The 20,139-nt window shown below is 48.2% G+C and overlaps 3 long non-coding RNA genes across 5 annotated transcripts; 2 read left to right on the forward strand and 1 right to left on the reverse strand.

The window, feature by feature from the left end:
* Positions 1-466: 466 nt before the first annotated feature.
* Positions 467-2,859, forward strand: LOC109493873. The gene is made up of 2 exons (XR_002148346.3): positions 467-1,676; positions 2,693-2,859. It is a non-coding gene; the product is annotated as an uncharacterized LOC109493873 (long non-coding RNA).
* A 1,724-nt stretch (positions 2,860-4,583) lies between these two features.
* LOC111557515 lies at positions 4,584-8,345 on the reverse strand. The gene is made up of 3 exons (XR_006588748.1): positions 8,213-8,345; positions 7,204-7,335; positions 4,584-6,901 (listed from the first exon to the last, which is right to left on the reverse strand). It is a non-coding gene; the product is annotated as an uncharacterized LOC111557515 (long non-coding RNA).
* Positions 8,346-8,397: 52 nt separating this feature from the next.
* LOC111557516 lies at positions 8,398-19,477 on the forward strand. Of its 3 annotated transcripts, XR_002737583.2 has the most exons (3): positions 8,398-11,074; positions 17,660-17,846; positions 18,493-19,477. It is a non-coding gene; the product is annotated as an uncharacterized LOC111557516 (long non-coding RNA). The 3 variants fall into 3 exon arrangements; XR_006588746.1 differs by having other exon boundaries at positions 17,660-19,477; XR_002737582.2 differs by lacking the exon at positions 17,660-17,846.
* Positions 19,478-20,139: the final 662 nt, after the last annotated feature.

The raw sequence follows: 20,139 nt of genomic DNA on the forward strand, positions 1-20,139 counted from the left end.
AGGTGCTATTTTTCCCGTTTTATGGATGAGAATAATCGAGTCTCACAGAGTCCAAGGTCACAAAATAATCAATTTGAACACCCGTCTGTTATTTCTTATGCTCTTTCCGTGAGCCAAGAGGAGGGGGCTTCCAGGGACTCAGAGACCCCTCTGACCAGGCCATAGATCTAAGAGACCTTCTCACATTGCAAACACCTTTTCCCGTGTGCCACTGTACCTGGGACCTGAGCCCCCACCCTGAGTTCTGGGTCACAGAGAACCTGCTCCCACACCTAGTCTCAGATGGGATAGGGATGACAGACGAGCAGAGGATCAATAGCCATCTGTCCAGGCTCCACTGACAAGCTAATCTTTTCAGTAAACATTTCATTAGCCCCTGCCAGGCTGCTCGCACCTGCTGACAGGAGAGGCAGAATGGGGTGGGGGTGGGGGTCGGGGCCCTCTGCTTTATAATAGGCACAGATGTCAGCCTGGGTCTCCTGGCCCCTGAGATCCAGCTAAGCTCAGCTAGAATGCTGGTGCCGTGCACTGGCGGAATCCAAATCATCCCCCAGATTTTTGTAAATTCCCGGGGACTCGTGTTCTTTTTGCTTCCTCTGGCTTTCGGGACTTACCATCTAAAAGAGACCTGCTCCCACTCTGCTGTGAAGCTCTTACAACTTCCGTTTTCCCTTCATAGTACTCTTACTGCTGCTGCTGCTGCTGATTGCGGCCACTGATATTGTCAGTTGTGTTAATACTGACAGTGGCAAGCACCCGCCATGTGCTGGACTCTCTGCTGACCTGTATGCATCCCCTTTGGTAAACCCCACAACGATCCTATGAGGGAGGTGCTGTTGTATTTCCCCATTTGGCATGTAAGCAAAGAGTCTCAGAGATTTCATGGAGGAGTAGGGGATAGATTCTGGGTTTGTCTACCTCTAAAGCCCAAGCTCTTACCCCCTGTATTGTATTTGGAGTTTGTGGAATTGTTTGACTAACCTCTGGCTCCCCCACCAGACTGGGAGGTCTGCAGAGGTAGGAAGCACGTCTGATTGCTTCACCACTATGTCCCCAGGGCAATGACTTTTTTTTTTTATAAAAAATAATGCGAGGTATCGTACATGAGTTTGTTTAGGCTTTATTGCTCTGAAGCCAATGGAGGTAAGAAGCTGGTTTTTATTTGTTTTTCTTTCGTGGAGGGAAGCAGTGTTTGTTCTTGCCACGCAGATGCATTCTCCTCAACTGTTTCGGTCTGGGTGACCTCTCATTTAGCCTGCCTCCTCTGTTTCTTCAAACCAAACAGTGTCCATAAAGCGTCCTTTGGCTAGCCGATAACCCCTGCTTTCCCACCGCTCTAAATACGCTCCTCCAGTCTTGCATGTCGGGCTGTCTCGCGTTTTCAGAATTGTGTTTGGTGGCTTTCTCTCCGCTTCCTCACGTTTCTCCCGTTCAGCCTCCTGCTTTATGTCCCTGCTCTGGGCTGCCCGTACCTACAAGGTTGCTTCTGGAATTTTAAATGTCTCCATGCTTAATAAAAACTTGGTGCTTTGGGTGATTTCCAGGAAAAGAAAAGGAAAATATGGACCTGCCCTGAGATGACTTTACGGGGATTGGGGTGCATCTGTCTACGAGGGGGCAGCCCAGTTGCTTGCTGGCAATTGGGAATACAAGCTCACTGGCACCGGATCTTTCAGGTTTGTGTATGGCTGAGAAAGGACCCAGCCACAACTGTCAGTGTCTGACTCTAAAACCCTTGGTCTCGAGCATTGTATTACAAGGTCCCTGCTGGCTGTGCTCTTGGAAGGAAAATAGGAAACACCGATAAGCTACAAGAAACAATTAAAATCACGTGTCATGTTTCCACCTAGAGAAAATCACCATCGAACATGGGACATGGTGGTTAAAAGCATTCTGATTTTTTTCTATACATGTATGCAGAGAAAAAGTATTATCACACCAGGCATTGATTTTGAAACCAGATATCCTCATTTGGCACCATAGGATGAATGTATTTCCATGTCAGTAAACACAGATTTATTTAATTTTTAGTGGCTTTATGGTATTCTAGCATATGCACGAAGTATGATTTATTTAACTAGTCTTCTACCGACGTGCACTGTTTTTAGTATTTTAACTTTTTATTCAATGCTGCCTGGAGAAGCCTTGGAGATATATATATATATATATATATATATATATATATCCCTGTGGACTCCCCTGAGTTTCTCTGCTAAGGCAAGGAGGCTTCTTTACAGTGACACTTCTGATGTTCGGACCGATAATTCTTGTTCTGGGTGCTGACCTGTGCCTTGTAGAATGCTTAAAGCATCCTCGGCCTCTACTCACTAGATGCCACTAGCAGACTGCTCCCGCCCCCCCCCCCCCCCCGATATCCTGACGATCAATATCTGTTGATCGCCAAGTGTCCCCTGGGTGGCAAAATTGCCTCTGCTTGAGGACCACTGCCTCCAGGATAAAGTTGTTAAGTGACAAGGTTAAAGGATACGCATATTTGAAGACTTCTGTTACCTACTGCCAAATTGCCTTCCAAAAGGTACAGAATCTATTCCCACCAACAGTGGAGGGCAGTGCCCCATTCATCCCCCTTGTGAATATGCGCCTTAACATAAAAAACCACTTTACTGATCTCAAAAGACAAAACGTTCTTTCCGTGTTTGTTTGATTTTTTTTTTCGTGTGTTTATTTCTAGGGTGAGGTTGGACCTTTAAAAAAACCACGTTGATTGTGTTGACTGGCTGTTGTTTCTTGGCAAACTATCTTTCTTATAACTATTTTTTTCTTTTGGAGCATTCCTTTTTTTTTTCTTTTTCTTTTTCACGTCATCTTTTAACATATTAAATAAAATGTGCACGTCTATCCCGGCTTGCTGTCTGTCTTTCTGTGTCGATATCTGTGGTTGTGTTTGTGGTAAAACCCTTCCGGATCCGGCAGTAGAGCCCAGGGAAGCATCCTTCCCGGTTCCCTTCCAGGGGCTGGAACTGTGGCTCTGCTGGGGAGCCTCCAGGGCCCCAGCTTTGCCTGGTAGAGCATCCTATTCAGGTCATGCTCTTTTATACCAAGATCCACTGAATGTTCCTTTTGTGTTTGAGGGAAAAGTTCTTGCTCTGGACACCAGAGTGTCAGGGGACAGCCTTGACCTGGGGGGACTGACCGGGGGCTTGACCATAATTAGTTCAGGTTAATTATTGCCGATCTGTAGATTCACAGCACAGGGACCTCTCTTCCCTTAAGCCGGGGCCTCTGGAGGTTTCTTTTATGAGCTCTGAACCCTGAGGGAAGACTTAAAGTAATGAATTTTCCTGTAATCAGATTTGAGGGTTTGTTCCTTGAGACATCCAGTCAATTGGAGAATTGAGCCCTGACTGGTTTATTTGGCCAAAGGATGCCGAAAACAAAGCCCAGGACATCTGATACGCAATCCAGGGAGTAGGTTGGAAAAAATGACTTGATATATTAGATGCCTACCTCTTGTGTTTCATGACGTTGTAGGGGGAACAGTTTTATTTACAAGGAGAAGCCATAATCTGGACCCAGGGTAGGAAAGAGCGGGGTGGCTTTTGTGTTGACTATCAGGGATGAGAGTCTGATTATCCTTGAGTAAAACCTTGTGAGACTCACTTTCACCTTTTTCCCTTATGGCAGTGACACAGTTTATGCATGTTTATAAATATTTAATGTGTTCGGTATTTATTCAGCATTCACTCATTCGTCCGTTCCTTTATTCAATCACCCAGAGGCACTGGGGACGTAGGATCCACGACGCAAGGCTCCTGCACATCTCAAGGTGCCGACAGGTTGCCTGTATGTTGGGAGAAAATAATAGACCGTGTGTGGGTTTGGTATGTACATCGGGGTCGCAGTGTGAAAATCTAAGAGGCCTTGTGGCAAAGTTAGTGAGGCTGGTTCCGGGGATCAATAAGAGGATGAGAACAAGGCTGGAGTGAAGGTGACTGCTGACACGTGCACCGGTGGGCCACCAGGCATTAGCTGGATGTGAGTCCCTTCTCGCAGGAGTCTCCCATGTGAGTCTCTCAGAAAATGCAACAGCCTCACTAGGCCTGATCTTGGAAGACAGCCCCTTCCAAATGGCTGTCCCCGTCAAGGGACGGACGGGAAAAGCTCAAAGACTTTTGTGTTGCTCTGGAGGCCACATGGCCAGAAGCAAAGGGGAACTCCCGGGGATCTCCCTTTTCCTTTCGGCAGAGGCACCTACACGGCAAAACACAGCCTTGCTCCGGGGGAGAGGGGGGAAGCCGGTGGTGGGGCGGGCGGTGCAGAGGGAAGCAGGAGAGGGCCTCTTACAAAGCTGAGCAGCCCAGACCAGCAGATCTGGTGCCCCCTGGCCCTGGGAGGCAGCCAAGTGAGACAGAGGACATAGGCTGCGGAGGGGACCCTTCTGCTGTCTCGTCCATTCCTGGAGTGAAGCACGTGTATCCTGCCTCTTGATTATGCACGGGGCACCTGGGTGGCTCGGTCGGTTAAGTGCCCGACTTGGGCTCGGGTCATGATCTCATGGTTCGAGAGTTCGAGCCCAGTGTCTGGCTCCACGCTGACCATTCAGATCCTGGAGCCTGCTTCGGATTCTGTGTCTCCCTCTCTCTCTCCTGTTCCCCAGCTTGTGCTCTGTCTCTCTCTCTCTCTCCCTCTCAAAGATAATAAACATTAAAAAAAAAAAAAAGGATTATGCTCATTTCTAGTTTTTCTTTGCAATCGCATGACTCTCCTTTTCAGCAAATCTCATTGGTGATACAAAGGAAGGCTTGCGATAGAGTTTCTCTTCAGCCTCCCTTGTCTCAGGAGCCACTCACTGGTTTCGCACAGGAATGCAGGTTACAGAACTTCAGAAAAAAGTGTTCTAGGGACAGGGATCCCCAAACGGAAGTTCATTCTAGAATGATGCGAAGCTCTCAAAAATGTCATTCTAAGTGGATTCCGTTCTGCGCTTAATTCCAACAAAGGAGAAAAGAGAGAGGTAGCCAAAGACACAGGCGTGGCCGCACTGGACACTGCTGGATCCAAGCAACATAACTGCCTTGTGCCAAAGGTGGGACGAGAACACACACACACACACACACACACACACAGCAAGGACACGTAGGGATACGGTCAGGATGGTAGCCCAGCATGACTAAGATGTGTGGACAATGACAGAAAGGTTTTGATGGTTCTACTCTCTGTGAATTCAAAGTTGCATCTAACTGCATTTTCAGAGGCCTGAAAAACAATGGTTTAAACCAATAGGGCTGCACTTTTGTTTCTCTCTCAGGCAGCACCGGGTTGCTCTGGTGGCTTCACCATGCCATCAAAATCTGCTTGCTGCTCTGCCATCCTTACTTAGTGAGTGGCTTCCATTTGCAAGTTTACCTCATGGCCCAAGAGGGCTGCCAGCGCTCCTACTATATTGGTGTTCCGGGCAGGAAGAAGAAGGAAGTGAGGGAGAGCAAAAAGGGTGCCTTCTGAATGTGTAAGTTCCCTTTAAAGTGATTCCCCAGAAATCTCCCCAGCGACTTCTGCATACATCTGACTGACCACCTCATTTGCAAAGGAGGCTGAGAAATGTGGTTTTAAAGTGAGACACATGGCCGCGTTCAACACTCTGGAGATTCTGATTACTAAGAGAGCGAAGAGAATGGGCCATGGGGAGGCAACTAGCAGTTTTGGACACAAGCTCAAGGAAGACAGTGAACAAAGAAGGGAAACTTCCCTCCCTCCCCTTCTTAGTCTGGAGTACGTGGTGCACTATTAACAGGCAATAAAAGCCTCTAGCAAATTTTCTTCCGCCCTCTCTTTAAACGTTAAAGGAAAGTTCAGACCCAGGGAAGTGTGACAGAGCAGCATTTAAAATGATTTCAAGTTCCAGCTCCCCGGATGAGTTTCAGTGCAGGGTGCTGAAAAGGCCTCAGAAATCCAGAGAACGTGATGAGGGAGGGACTTGAACAGGAAATCCCATTTTCTGAAGTGCGTTCCACAAGACGTCGCTCCGTGTCACACGAAGAAATGGCTCCTTGGCCAAAAGGCTGGGAAACTCTGGACTAAAACAAGTTAAGCTGTTTATTTAAATAAAAAAAAAAATTGGAGTCATAAACATGCTCACATACCTTACGATTTTTTTTTTTCCTTTCTAAAAGGGAGCATTTCCAAGCTTATTTGATCATGGAAATCACTTCTTGCAGAGCATGCCGTGGGACGAGGGTTCTAGAGTAAACATTGGGGACACAGCGATGTGGTCAGAGGCTGCCTCCTTACCTGCCAGGCTCTAGCTTTCTCAGAGCACTGCCCGCATCGAAATCATCCTAGCCTCACTGCGGGCCTACTAAATGTAATGTTGGGTCCATGGCCTGAAAACTCTGCATTTTCCCAAGCTCTCTTGGTAATTCTCAAAACTCACCGGCGTTTGAGGTCCACTGGACGACAGAGCCGAGCCTCCACTTTACAAATACTATGACTTGATGAATTCACCTCCAGGTGAGCTCCTGCTGGCCCCCTCAAAACTCATTTCTCTCATCGCCATTCGGTACCCGGATAATTTCCTCAGCGCGGTGCACGGCAGCCTGCATTTATCTTTATTGCCGTTCTCTTTATTGATTTAGGTCCGCCTCTGCAATTCGTCAAGCTTGGATTGTATTTTACTCTTGTCCTCCCGAGTAGCTGAGATCCCTTCCAGCTTTGTATCATGCCGACATCTGATTAGCTGGGACTCGATTCCATCCTTCAAGTCATTAATGAAAATATTAAATGGTGCTGGGTTAACACAACGGTCTTCAGGCCTCTCTGCAGACGTATGGCTCCTATAACTGCCACTGGTCTCTTCTCGGTGCCGTCATAGGTTGGACATCGCGGCCAGCGTGTCGGTTGAAGGTTTTTGCCTCCTTTACAAGTCCACACGTACAGGGTAAATCTAGGTAGAGGAAAATAGAACTACCTAATGAATCAATTCAATAAACATTAGAGCCACAAAACGTCTTTAAGGCATGCTATGATTTTCCTCTCACTCCAATGGCATGTGGGCCACAGGGTGAAGAAGCTTATCCCAAGTGCGTGCGTTAGAAAGATCAGTTTTTCTGTAAAAGGCGGCTCAGCTCCATCTTTGAGCCACACCATTCTGGGCTGAGCCAGGCTCACAACAATCAGCTTGTACGTAGTAATGCGGTGAGAGCTCGCTTTTCTGAACCTTTCCTGAGGGCTAGCTACTGTTCTTACCTCTTCAGAGGCGCTCACTCTTGGGAGGCTTAGAACTCTCCCATGACGTGACCGCTGGCTGCTTCAGCGCCCTCTTCTGGACGGGCTGTCAGAGGCACAGAGAAATTGGAGAGCCTGCGCGAGGTGCCATCGCTGAAAACAGTCAGAGCAGACACTCAAACTCAGGCAACCTGCCTGGTTCCCTCCCTGGACTCTGGACCACCACCCTGTGTGGCTACAGCTGTGACGGAGTGAGCAATTTGGTCGGAAAGGCCTACCCAGGGCTCAGAACCCAGAAATTACCAGCAAGACTGCATGGTGTTAACGGGTTTTTATCGGTTGTCTTACTGAATGTTTGGGAGCTGTCAATCGGGATTAGCTGCACCTGTTGTACAGATGACAAGATAGAGGCACCGATATTCCCCTCCCCCCCCCCCCCAATCCACCCCAGCTCCTGCTGACTCCGTCCCCAGGCTGGCCTGGAGGACACCTGCCAAACAGCCGGGGCCCTGAGGACTCCCCAGGGCAGCTGGGTGGAGAGACTAGCACCACGGGTCACGTGTTCAGTCCTCCCCGCCCTCCCCACTACCCAGAAATTCCTTCTGTGGCCTCCTCCGCAAACCTGCAGCAAAGTGGGGCTGGGCTGAAATTTTCTCCCGTTGAACAAACACGCTCACTCACTCCAGGCTGGGCCTGGCCTCATTCCAGCAGCTGAACGAGACCAGGCCCTGCCTTCGGAGATTTGAAAGTGGAGCAGACATCAGCCAACAGTCCCCACTCACCCTGACCCCGGGGCGGAGGAGGAAGCGGAGGTGTCACCCAGCTGTCACCTGCTCTGGGAGAGCCGGGCGGGAGCCAGCCAGGCTTCCTGCAGGGGACGAGAGCTGGGCCTTGAGTTCGGGTTTCAGCGGCAGCCGAGGGGCAGGCGGGTGGCTTCTGGGGGCTTCTGAGGGCGACCGACGCCTGGCGAGCAGCGAGCACCCACAGGCAAGTAAGCGCCTGCCTGGCAACAGGCTAGCCCCATCCTCACCTCAGTCCTCAGACTCAGCCCGTCAACCAGGCCCCGGCAGCTCCCTCCTGAGCTGACGCCCATCTCCTCCATCAGTAGAGCCACGGCAGCCAAGGACAGGGCCCCCGGGATAAAAAGCTGTCCCCATTCGGACACTTTGCCGTGGCGGGTGGAGGAGACCTGGAGACAAGCGTCTTTGTTCTCCCAGTTGGCTATGAAACACTTCGTTCTTTGGCCACCAGAGGGCGACAGTCGCCCACACATCGGCTATTGCTGCATCCTGGGGCATCCGTCCGGGGCATCCGGGAGGCTGTGGAAGAGGACTTTGTCACTGAAATTTCGTGGGGACTTCTCCCCACCCCCCCTCCCCCCCAGCTTTTAAACGCCTTCAAAGCGGCGTATTCCAATCCCAGGGAGCAGCCTAGTTTAGGGATAGCACCTTAGGTACCAGGATACCAGATCCGGGGAGTCTAGACGACTGGTTCAGACTCACTGTCTCCTCTGTAAAATGGGATGGTTTCCATGACAGGAGGGAAGTGAAGGGGCTCTGAAGGACACAACGCATGACGAAGAAGTTTTGATCAAAGCTGTTTCTCCTCCTGGTGTCAGTGCCAGTATCCTGCTGGTCACAGAGAAGGATGGGGAGGCCAAGGAGCCTGCCCACCATGACCTCGGGTGTCCCGGAAGGTGACTGTGTCCCTACATCCGAGGGCAGGAGGGAGGCAGGGAAGCTGGGACAGGGTAGGTGGTAGTTCACAGGGTGACGGCTCTGGCCCTGGTTCTGACACCGCCTCACAGTGTGACCTCATGTGTGCCTGGCCATCTGTGCCTCTGGACCTCCCAGCGCCCTCCCAGCTCTGCCATTGCAGTATCTCCCAGCCTGCGGTCCTCTGAGCTGTTTTGAGAGAGAAAGATCACTGCTGTGGGAGTTGGAGGGAGGGGCTGAAGAATAGCCCCCATGCACCTGGAGATGGGAGTTTCCCTCTTCCTTTGAGCCTCGATTTTCTTATCTGTGGAATGGGCAGGTTAGACTAGGTGATCTGTAACCATTGTCTCTTCACCCTGTCTCAGTAAATACACACAGAGTTCATATTGGTGCTAATTAAACAAACAAACGTGCCTCTGCCCAACCTGGCCAGGTCTCCAGGGACAGACACTTTGGGGCACATACAAGTGTCAGTTCTGGATCCTGAGCTCCCCGCCCTTCTTTCTCCTTGCCAAAGCTCTCTCCCCTCTGGGTCTCCAGTGTGCTGTCTACGACGGGTCATTTTGTCTTCGGGGGCTTCTTCTGTCTCCATCCACAGCCCTCCATCCTCCCAAGTGAGGGAGCTGTCCACAGCTTTGTCCTTTCTAGTCCCTGTCCCCAGTGCATGACCCACCCACAGCCAACACCACGGGCATAGGAGCTATTCCATAAACAGGAGCTGGATGAATATTTAAAGGGAAGTAGTAAGTACTATATTAACAACTTACATGGATGTTGTAATGATCCACAGTGAAATATTCCCTCACCTCTTTGCGAAATTATCATTCCAAACCACGGAATACATTAGGTTTTATGATCTACTCGCTTCCTTGGGGAAATATAAATCTTGAAACATCATCTTCATAGGACAGGGCAAAGAGTCCCCTGGGACACAAGATGTTTAAGAACGTTAACTGAGAATCAGAAATAGTTTGCGATTAATATCGGGGTTTTGTTTATGGGCACAAATAAATCCCTGGTGTAGGGCTGACCTGTAAAAATCTGTCCAAGATGAAAACTCTGCAGTTGATGGAAATGGGGAAACAATCTGAATTTAAAGAGGTGATTTGGGGTGCAGGGCTGCAGTGTTTAGGAGCTAATATTTTCTGACCGTAAATTTGTATGCTGTTCAAACATTCCTAGTCACCCACTAAAATAAATATGATAGAGACTAGGAATTTATATCAACGGTCTACAGCCATCCAAGTTTTGTAAGTAGGTCGTGTGAAACAGGGAGGTTCTTGTTCCTGGGGTCATTGAAAGATCCCCCCTCAGTCCTGTTGCGCCATCACTCAGGTGAGGCCCCCGCTGTGAGATGCTCAACGTTGGGGGGTTGGAGAGAAAGCTGTGTCAGCGTCTGGGGCCTCGGGTGACTGGAAGTAGGGGGTCCTCCTGGGAAGAGAATTGCTTTGGGGGTGAGGAGACCCACGTGTGCCCTCTCACTCAGTAGCTCTGTGGGAGGTTAGGCAGGCCTCTTCTTTGTTTACAATCCATCACGGACTCCTCATAGCTTCTCGAACAAAGTCGAACCCTCAGAAGCTCTAGCCCGGGTCATAAAATCCTCTGTGACTTGACTCTGCCCCTTTCTCCAGGATCATTTCCCATCACACCAGGCTTTCGGAACTCAGTACGTCCTCTCCACTTCTTGGTCCCTTAACCTGCAGCTTCTTCCCAGAATATCCTTCCCCTTTGAGCCATTTGGTACACAAATTGCTATTTTTTAAAAACAGCACGACGGTCTTCTTGTCTCTCAAGCCTTCTCAGTGGCTCCTGGGGAGAGGTAGTTTCTCCTTCCTTTGAGTTTCTGGTAAACCCTGAACATCGCGCTCTCCCTCTGTCTTGCGACCGCCCTGTACACAGAATTACAGAACCTACTTCCCTGTCTTACTGGTCTTGGACTTGGCCAAGGGGCTTGATTAAACCAGTGCGATGTGAACAGAAGAGCCAAGGCCTTAAGAGGCCATGTGTTTTCGTGTTCTCTAGTGCTTCTTTGATTTTCCATGGGAAGAATGTGTCTCCACAGCTGCTCTCCCAAGGAGAATATGGAGTCACCTGGAGCCACTCTGAATCCCTTGTCTGGAGCCAACCCCAGCTGCCTTCAGCCTGGAGCAGAGCTGCCTTCACCAAAGCACAGACACGTGAGTGAAAAAAATAGATGCTTATCGTCGGACGCCACTGAGTTTTGAAGTGGTTTGTTATGCAGCAATACTGTGTCAACAGCCGACTGATGCACCATTTCACCTTGGGGCCGGAGCTCAGAGAGGAAGTGCATGTAGAGGAAACCATCTCATTTCGGAGGAATTAAAAAATATTGGGGCTGGTCCTCTAAGCCTCTCAGAGGAGTCCACCTTTGGTGCGATGCCATGTCTGATAGTGGTGCGTGGGGAGGCAGCACCTTCCAGAAATGGGCAGAGGTAGTGCCCTGGCTTCATATTCGATGCTGGGACAGAGATCCAGGAATTCCCACATGTCCGGTGGGGGGTGACGAATGTCTGGGGGGAGCTCTCTGGTTTATATAGATGAGAGCTTAGCACAGGGGCACCACAAAGCACAGGCCCTTGGGATCTCAGGTTGCACAAGGTCTCCAGTTATCAGCCTGACATGCCGAGATCAGACAAGGACCAGCCACCGGGGGTCCCCAGGGAAGACCCCAGCACAGGCTGCCCTTATAGTATGAGCACATAGCAGTAGAGAATAGATACATGTTGTTTTAAGCCACGGCAGCAACAGAAAACGACTGAAAGCTGGAAGCCTGTTGCTACTCTCCAGCAGCAGGGGATTGTCTGATATAAGCTTGTTTTTGTAAAGAAAAAAATGACAGAGATTTATGGGAGAGAGTATAGAGCTGTGGTTACAAGTTCGGCCTTTGGAGGTAAACAGATCTGAAGGTCTTCCTCTGGTTCCACGCTTCCCAGCTGTGTGATCCTGGGCAAGTGACTTACCCTCTCCCAGCCTCAATTCCTGCATCGGTAAATCTCATATTGTTGTGGGAACTGAAATGTGCCTGCTATACAGTGAGCACCCACTAAACAGAAATATCTATTATCATTATTATTATTATCATATTATACAAAAGGACCTACAGCAATCTGACAGTCATCTTGGGGTGAGGATGACTTTATTTTTGTCCTCGTTTTCTGATTTTTCTATCATGGACAAAATTCCCTTTGGAATACGAGAAAAAACAATACCAGGTGAATTGGAACAAGGAAAGAATCTGAAAATGTTTAGAGCTTTTTATATGTCTGATTTGTTCTCAAACAATGAGCTAGATGGAGTTTGTTGCCTCTTGGGTAATGTTCCCACTTACTTTAATTTTTACAAGCTAGTTGCAAATAAATGCTTTCCAATGCCAGTTCTTTTAAACCATTTTTTAAAAAAGCACAACAGACTGCTTTTGCCCACGTGGTTTGTTCCCAAGACCTTGGGGTGGAAGGGACCCTAGCGGGGCACGCGGCCCTGGGAGAAGCGCGTGGGGTGCAGGAAGCCGGGTCTTCTGAGAATGCAGGGTTGGGTGGGAGCATCTTGGGACAGAGGGCAAGGGGGCTGTTGCTTGATACTAGACTCCGGGAGGAAAAAAAAAATCAATGTTCAATTGTGGTTTTAAGGAGATTATGTTTACTTAAGAAAGTCATTAGTTGTGGGTATTTCTTTGCAAATGGCTTGAAACCGCATCTTTGCTCAGCTATGCAAATGTTAGCAGGTAAAGCGAATTTTATTTCTAATTTTAATTCACCAAACATATCGAGTGTCCACCATGTGCCGGGTAGACTGGAGAGTGGATTTGGGCGAGTGGATGAGGAAAAATGGATAAATCAAGGGCTCCAATTTCCCTGAGCTTTATTACCTACTTTAACATTTCCCCATATTTGCTTTATTTTGCTATTTCTTTTAAAATTATTTTGCAAAGCCATTTGAAAGTAATTTCCAGACAGCGTGACTCTTTATCCCCACGGATTTCAGCATAAACCTCTTAAAGATAAGAACATAGTCCTGTATCACCATATGCTATTATCACTAAGAAAAATCAGTAAAAATTCTGTAATATCTAATACTAAGTCTATACTCAAATGACTCTCTCGCACCTCTGTCTTCAGCTGTTTTGTTGTCATCGACACCGATGCTGTGTTTTGAATTGCCTGGAGTAAAAATGACCTTTGCTCCGTGTAGCCAATGGCACTGTGTTCATCCCCTAGCACCCGCTTGCACAGCAGAGTCCTGTTGGAAAGAAAGTCATGGGCTCAGCAGGGCTGCCTTGCCCCTTCCCCTTATGTGACAACAAATATCATGTCTCATAAGAGAAGCTGGTCCCTTTTGACTCCCCTTTCCAACGCTACCCAGGAAGAGCTTACGCTCTCATCCCAGAGCGAAGGCTCAGATACACACCTTGCCTGATGTCACCACCTAGAAAGTGGCAGAGCAGAGAGACTCTGAACTGAGTTGTGTAATTACAAAGCTAGAGCTCTAGGGGCTCCCAGGTGGTTCGGTCGGTTGAGCGTCCCACCGGCTCAGGTCTTGATCTCACAGTTCATGGGTTGGAGCCCCGTGTGGGGCCCTGTGCTGGCAGCTCAGAGCCTGGAGCCTGCTTCGGATTCTGTGTCTCCCTCTCTCTCTGCCCCTCCCCCGCCTCAAAAATAAATGAACATTAAATTTTTTTTTAATTTTTTTTAACATTTATTTTTGAGACAGAGAGAGACAGAGCATGAACGGGGGAGGGGCAGAGAGAGAAGGAGACACAGAATCGGAACCAGGCTCCAGGCTCCGAGCCATCAGCCCAGAGCCCGACGCGGGGCTCGAACTCACGGACCGCGAGATCATGACCTGAGCCGAAGTCGGCCGCTTAACCGACTGAGCCACCCAGGCGCCCCTAAAATTTTTTTAAAAAAGAAAACAAAGATGGAGCTCTGCTCGTCCCCCCACCCCCCCGCCTCCCCTTCTCCCACGTGCAGAAACCACTGGAGTGAACAACTCTGACACCAAAGTAGGAAGCGGACCCAGCTCAGTGGAGGCGATTACTGTCCAAGGGTGATTCCCCTCACAGTGTGCCACAGAAACCATGGCGAGAGCTTCAAGGAAACAGGAGCATTGCCTTCTCCAGAATGACTCCCCCTGACAACCTGTTGACTTAGCTCAGGCTGCCATAACAAGGTGCTGAAGACCGGGGCGGCTCAGACAGCAGCTCTCTACCTTCTCACAGTTCTGGTGGCTGCAAGTCCAAGGTCAAGGTGCCATCAATGTTGGTTTCTGTGAGGCCTTTGTTCTGGCTTATAGACACCTGCCTCTCGCCGTGTCCTCACGTGCCCTTTCCTCTGTGCGCACTCAAAGAGACAGACAGAGCTTTCTTGTGTCTCTTTGTCTTATGAGGACACAGTCCTTATTGGATTAGGGCCCGACTGTGATTATCCCATTTAACCTCAGTTTCTTCCTTCAAGGCCCTGTCTCCAAATATAGTTATAGCTTAGGGCTTCGGCATGTGGATTTTGGGAAACACGATGCAATCCATCACGCCTGTTCAGTGTTTTTACTGAAAAGCAAATATTTTGGTTGCATCTAAGTTGGGTTTAGCACAGTGTAGATGGTGGTCTGCCTAGCCTAGATGCTTCTTTACAATCCTGACCATTCCCTCTGCTTAAGCGAGGTTCCCCTGGCTTTACCCATTGACCCAGCAAAAGGAAATGCCAACTGATCACATCCTGGAGAAAAACCCAGCTCAGCCCTCAGTTTCTTCCTATAGTCTTCTCCTCACACCCTCCCACTGTAGAAACTGAAAATGCCAAATATTCACTGCCCTGTCTCCTTTGCACCAAGCAGGACCACGACCAGGGCTTGGCCAAATCAGACTCGTGCCCGTGATTTGAAGTGTAGCCTGCTGAAGCGGAGGAGGGATCCTGCAGAAGCCCCTCCGGCAAGGGGTCGGGAGCAACAGCAGCCTAACAGTTTCCCGAGGTGGCAGATCTGGCGGCTGCCTCAGTGGGGCAGCAGCAGTGGGGTCTCCGCTGGGCCAGTGATGAACATGGTTTCCAACACTGTCCCAGCTGCGTGGCTGCTGAGGCCCTCTCGTATGCTCTGTGTGCTACTCAGTGTCCTACGACAAAGTTGTTGTCGGTGTGAATTACTGAGTAGATTTCTTCCACTTGCAATGAAGAACTCTGGCTGCCACCTCACCACCTCTGAAGGCTGTGCAGGCACGATCCATTACTAAAAGGAATCGTCTTACCTATTAGCTAAGCACAAGGGATGCTGCAAACTTCCTTTTCTTTCCAAATATACTCTTTCTCTTGGAATAATTTTAAACATACAGAAAAATTGCAAAGGTGGTACAGAGTATTCTCATATACTTTACAACCAGTTGCCTCTAGTATTATTTTCTTTTTAGAGAGAGAGAGAGAGAGAGAGAAAGAGGATGGGGGAAGGGCAGAGGGGGGAGGGAGAGAGAGAATCTTAAACAGGCTCCATACTCAGTGAAGAACCCCACATGGGGCTCGATCTCATGACTGTGAGATCGTGACCTGAGCCGAAATCAAGAGTCGGGTGCTCAACCAACTGAGCCACCCAGGCGCCCTAGTTTCCTCTATTATTAATATCTTTAGTATGGTACAGTTGTCACAGTTAATAAACCGTTACTGATACATTATTGTTAACTAAAGTCCAAACATTATTTAGATTTCTTTGTTTTTACCTATTATACTCAATGTCCATTTTCTGTACCAGGACCCCATCCCGGATTTAGTTGTCATGTCTCCTTAGTCTCCTCTTGGCCATGACAGTTTCTCAGACTTCCCTTGTTTTTGATGATTAGTTCTGAGGAGTACTCATTGGACGTTTCATAGAATGTCTTTCTATTGGGACTTTTCTGATATTTTTCTCATGATTAGACTGGGGTTATGGGTTTGGGGGTAGGAGGACCACAGAGGTAAGTTGCCCTTCTCATCATATCATATCAAGGATACATCCCATCAACATGACTGATCACTGTTGATGTTGACCTTGGTCAGCTGGCCCAGGTTGTATTATATTTCTCGACTATCAAGTGACCCTTTTTTTTTTTTTAGAGAGAGACAGCATGAGTTGGGAAAGAGGGGTACAGGGGGAGAGAGAGAGAGAGAGAGAGAGAGAGAGAATCTCAAGCAGGTTTCACACTCAGTGCAGAACCCAATGTGGGGCTTGATCCCATGAACGCATGACATCATGATCTGAGCCAAAATCAAGAGCTGGACACTCAACCGACCGAGCCACACAGGCCCCTCTATCAAGTTACTTTTGTTCTTTCTTTCCATTGTGTAGTCTTTGGAAGGAAGGAGCCATGATAGCTCCCCAACTAACAGAGGAAGTTATGATTCACTTCCTTGTGGGTGGGATAGCTTCTGCACAAAAATTTCTTTTCCTTCCTTCCTTCCTCCCTTCCTTCCTTCCGTATGTAGGTATTTAGTACTTATTCAGATCAGTATGGGCTCATGGGTATTTATTTTATATTTTGGATTATAATCCAGCACTATTTTATTTATTTTGTTGCTTCCATATCCCATTAGCATACCCTCCATCAATGTGGGCTTTAAAATCTGTTGTGTTAGCACTTTCTTCCTTTGGCATTGTAAGGTGTTCAAGGCTCATCTTGCCTATTTCCCGCACCATGCTGGGGTTGGCCGTTTCTCTAAGGAGTGTCAATTCCTTTCACTGGAGAATGGTATTTGAAACCACGGTTCGGGTGCTAGGTATGCTTGTAGCTACTGAACGGTTCTGGCCTTTTCCTAAGCCTCTCAGCTGAGAAGACAAGATGTACATGGGTACACTAACCTGTGTGTATACGCACGCCTATACGTACTCTATGTGCGACCGTCTGTGTTCATATTAAGTTGCGTAGGAATTCATAGTCTTATCCCCAGCTCCCATCCATTGCGCACTCAGCACCTGCGAACCTCCCACGCCCACAATGAGAAACCTCTCCCCCATCTGCCATCCATTTACGTCAGTGTCCAATTCCAGTGTACCCACAAAGTAGGTTCAGAATTAACCCTCACCCCGATGGGAAACAACTTTGTCAACTACAGTAGAAGAGGTTTATGTGTCATTCCTTTTGTCTTTAGTTGTTTTTAAAAAATTTTTTTTTACATTTATTTATTTTTGAGAGATAGAGAGACAGAGCACAAGTGGGGAGGGGCAGAGAGGGAAGGAGACAGAATCGAAGCAGGCTCCAGGCTCCGAGCTGTCAGCACAGAGCCCGACGCGGGGCTCAAACCCACGAACTGTGAGATCACGACCTGAGCCGAAGTCCAGCGCTTAACCGACTGAGCCACCCAGGGGCCTCGCTTTTGCCTGCTTTTGCCTTTAGTTTTGCAGACACCACTATCTTGCAAAGTTACCTCAGGCAGCACCTTCTGCTCCACCCCTTTCAGTAAGGCTGTTTGACTTTTGTGCAAAATCCCTTTTTTCTCCCGTTACGCAGATCTCAGCCCAGACGGAGTCAGCCTCAGACAGTCCCTAGGACCCCTTCTTTCTCCTGACCATCCTTCCTCTTTTCTATCCTCTGTCGTCTTCCTGAAACCTGCTAGCCCTTTCCCTGGGGTGGGCCGGGGAATATGAGCTCGGTCTCGAACCTGAAAGAGCAGAGGAGAGTTCTTCCCATCAAGGAGTGATGCTCCATAGACCTCCAGGGGATGAGGTCCAAGGTCCCAGATCCCCCAGAGGATAGAAACTATAAAACAAGAACCATTTTCTCTTCTTAGGGTTCATGGTCTCTCGGAGAGTTACTTCCAGTATATTGTTTTTCGAACTTAGCCACCATCCACAGACATGAGGATGGAAAGGAAGAAAGGGGTGAATGGGAACAGGGAACAGTGTCCCGCCACGTGGAAGACTGTGTGGACTGGCTGCAGGGTTGGGTGAGAGTCACTCACGCCACAGTTCCACGGGGTAAGGATTCTCCCCAAATCGTTCATGGAAACAAAATTTCATTCGCTTTTAAACAGTATGTTCTTCAAATTTCTCTGTTATGTCTATTTTAAAAAAATCACCAGTGTATTGGAATATTTTGAAAACTCACCCACTCCTGCCTGAAAGGTGATCTAATAACAGTCTGGTGCCTGTCATAATCTCTGCAGCTCTGGCCTGGGGGTCCCCAAGTTTGAAGTGGCGTCCCTCATTCTGTCCCTGGGGGTGCGGAGGGAGCCCGACAGCCCATCGTTTCTTGCCTTTGATAAGCACCTTCCTTATACGAATTGCACCTTCCCCTGAAGTAACTTTTCCAGCTTTACCCCTCACCCCCCCCCTTCTGTCCCTGTTTAAAAGGAGGCTATTCAGACAGCTTGAGAACAATGATGCTTCGGGATGGTTTAATCGGGGAAAGGAAACCTGTAGAGGGTCTTATCTGGGGTGAGTGTCTCAAGCATCCAAGATTATCTCCCTGTCACCTTGTGACCCATCTTCTTCATGCCACCTTTTAATTTTGGTAGCAATTACGGTGTATCTGGATAATGCCCATTAGCATATTCATGGTCATCTCTTCACATTTATTGTCCACACGACTCATTAATCTTCATCTACTTTGTGTGTTTGACAGCTCAATCTATTTTGCAATCTCTGGGAAGCAGCCATAGCCCCCCACAGCCTTTGTTTTCCTGTAAATAAACGGTGTTGGGACCAGAGGACAATGGTGCATCCCGTGGTGATTGACACCAGCCACGGTTACTAATCAGGATGGGACTTCATCGCCAGCTGAGTCGAGTGCATTACGGGGCCATTGTTCCAACGCTGCCAGGGCAAGAACACACACAGCCAGTCACCTTCGCAAGATGGGTTGATTGTTCTTCAAGATTAGACCGAGTTGCCTTATTATCCGTCCCAGACAACAAGGCATCTCACCCAAACAGACGCATGTGCAGGGATGGCCGGTGCGCTGGCCAGATTTGAATTGCTAATGTATAATCTGCCCGGCACAGATGTGCAATGAATATTTGGATGTTGTTTTGCCCGTCAGTCGAAGAGGCTGAATGGATGAGGTGATGAGTCTTCAGTGATGGGTCCTGGACGTTGGCCAACAGCAGAGTTTGAGAACTTGTGCTGACGATAATCAGGCTACCCTGCAAAGTACCTTTGCGGTACTTTAGCAGCGAATTCTGTTAGAGACTGGTTGGTGGAAAGTTCCCTTTCCTTTTTGGTGCAATGAGATGTTTCGTTATGTGTTTCAGACTTGGAAAACGTATAGAAGTTGCCTTTATCGTGCCCTCACCTACCAACACTTGAGGCCGTGAGTAACGCAGAGCTGACTGGTTGGGTTTGAATTCCCCGTTTTCTAGCTTATTTGTTTAAGCTCATTTTGCCTGTTAAAATATGGCTGAAAAATTCTATCAACCACATAGAGCTGCTCTGAGAATCCAATGAGTTGATGTACATAGAATAAGCCCTAGAACAGCGCCTGGCTTGAGCGTGTGCTCAACAAATGTTAACAATTACCATATTATTGGTCATTTGCTTTTTCTCAATGTTACTGTGGTCAAGTAGATTGGATACACTGAGAATAAAGTTAAACCATGTTCATTACGTCAGGATGTCTCCTGGCCTTCACTCTGCTGCTTTACCTGGCACAACTCCAGGTGTATGGGACATTTCCCATATTTACACGATCACGGAGTCCTTTTACCAGAAGCATCTCTTACAGCTTATTCCCCCAGAACATACTATAGGAAAAGCTGCCTAGAATACAACACATTTGCAAAGCTTTAAAAGAAAAACATGGGATTCAAGAGTGTATATATAATCAAGCTACTTATATGTGAAAGCAGTAGGAATTAATTATGCAAATGCCTAGATTCTCTCTGAAAAATATGTCATGCAAAGGTAGTATTTGCACGGAGGGAACACAAGGATGGCAGCTAAGAGCTCGTAGGAAGGCAGTGAGACCAGTGGATTGCGCTGACAGAAGTCTAGGCAATCACAGTGAATATCTTGTTAAATAGACATCAAAAGGTTAAAATACCTTCAAAGGCATTATTTATATTAAAATAATGGGATAACAACATATCACAATGCAGATCAAAAGAATGAAGAATGGGAAAGAGAAAGCAGGTGATTTAAAAAAAATTTTTTTAAGTTTTATTTATTTATTTTTGAGAGAGAGAGAGAGAGAGAGAGGGAGAGAGAGTGAGTGGGGGGAGGGCCAGAGAGAGAGGGAGAGAGAGAGAATCCCAAGCAGGCCCTGCGCTGTCAG

Source organism: Felis catus, chromosome D4 (assembly GCF_018350175.1).
Source record: "Felis catus isolate Fca126 chromosome D4, F.catus_Fca126_mat1.0, whole genome shotgun sequence".
In the NCBI taxonomy this organism is placed as follows: Eukaryota; Metazoa; Chordata; class Mammalia; order Carnivora; family Felidae; genus Felis; species Felis catus.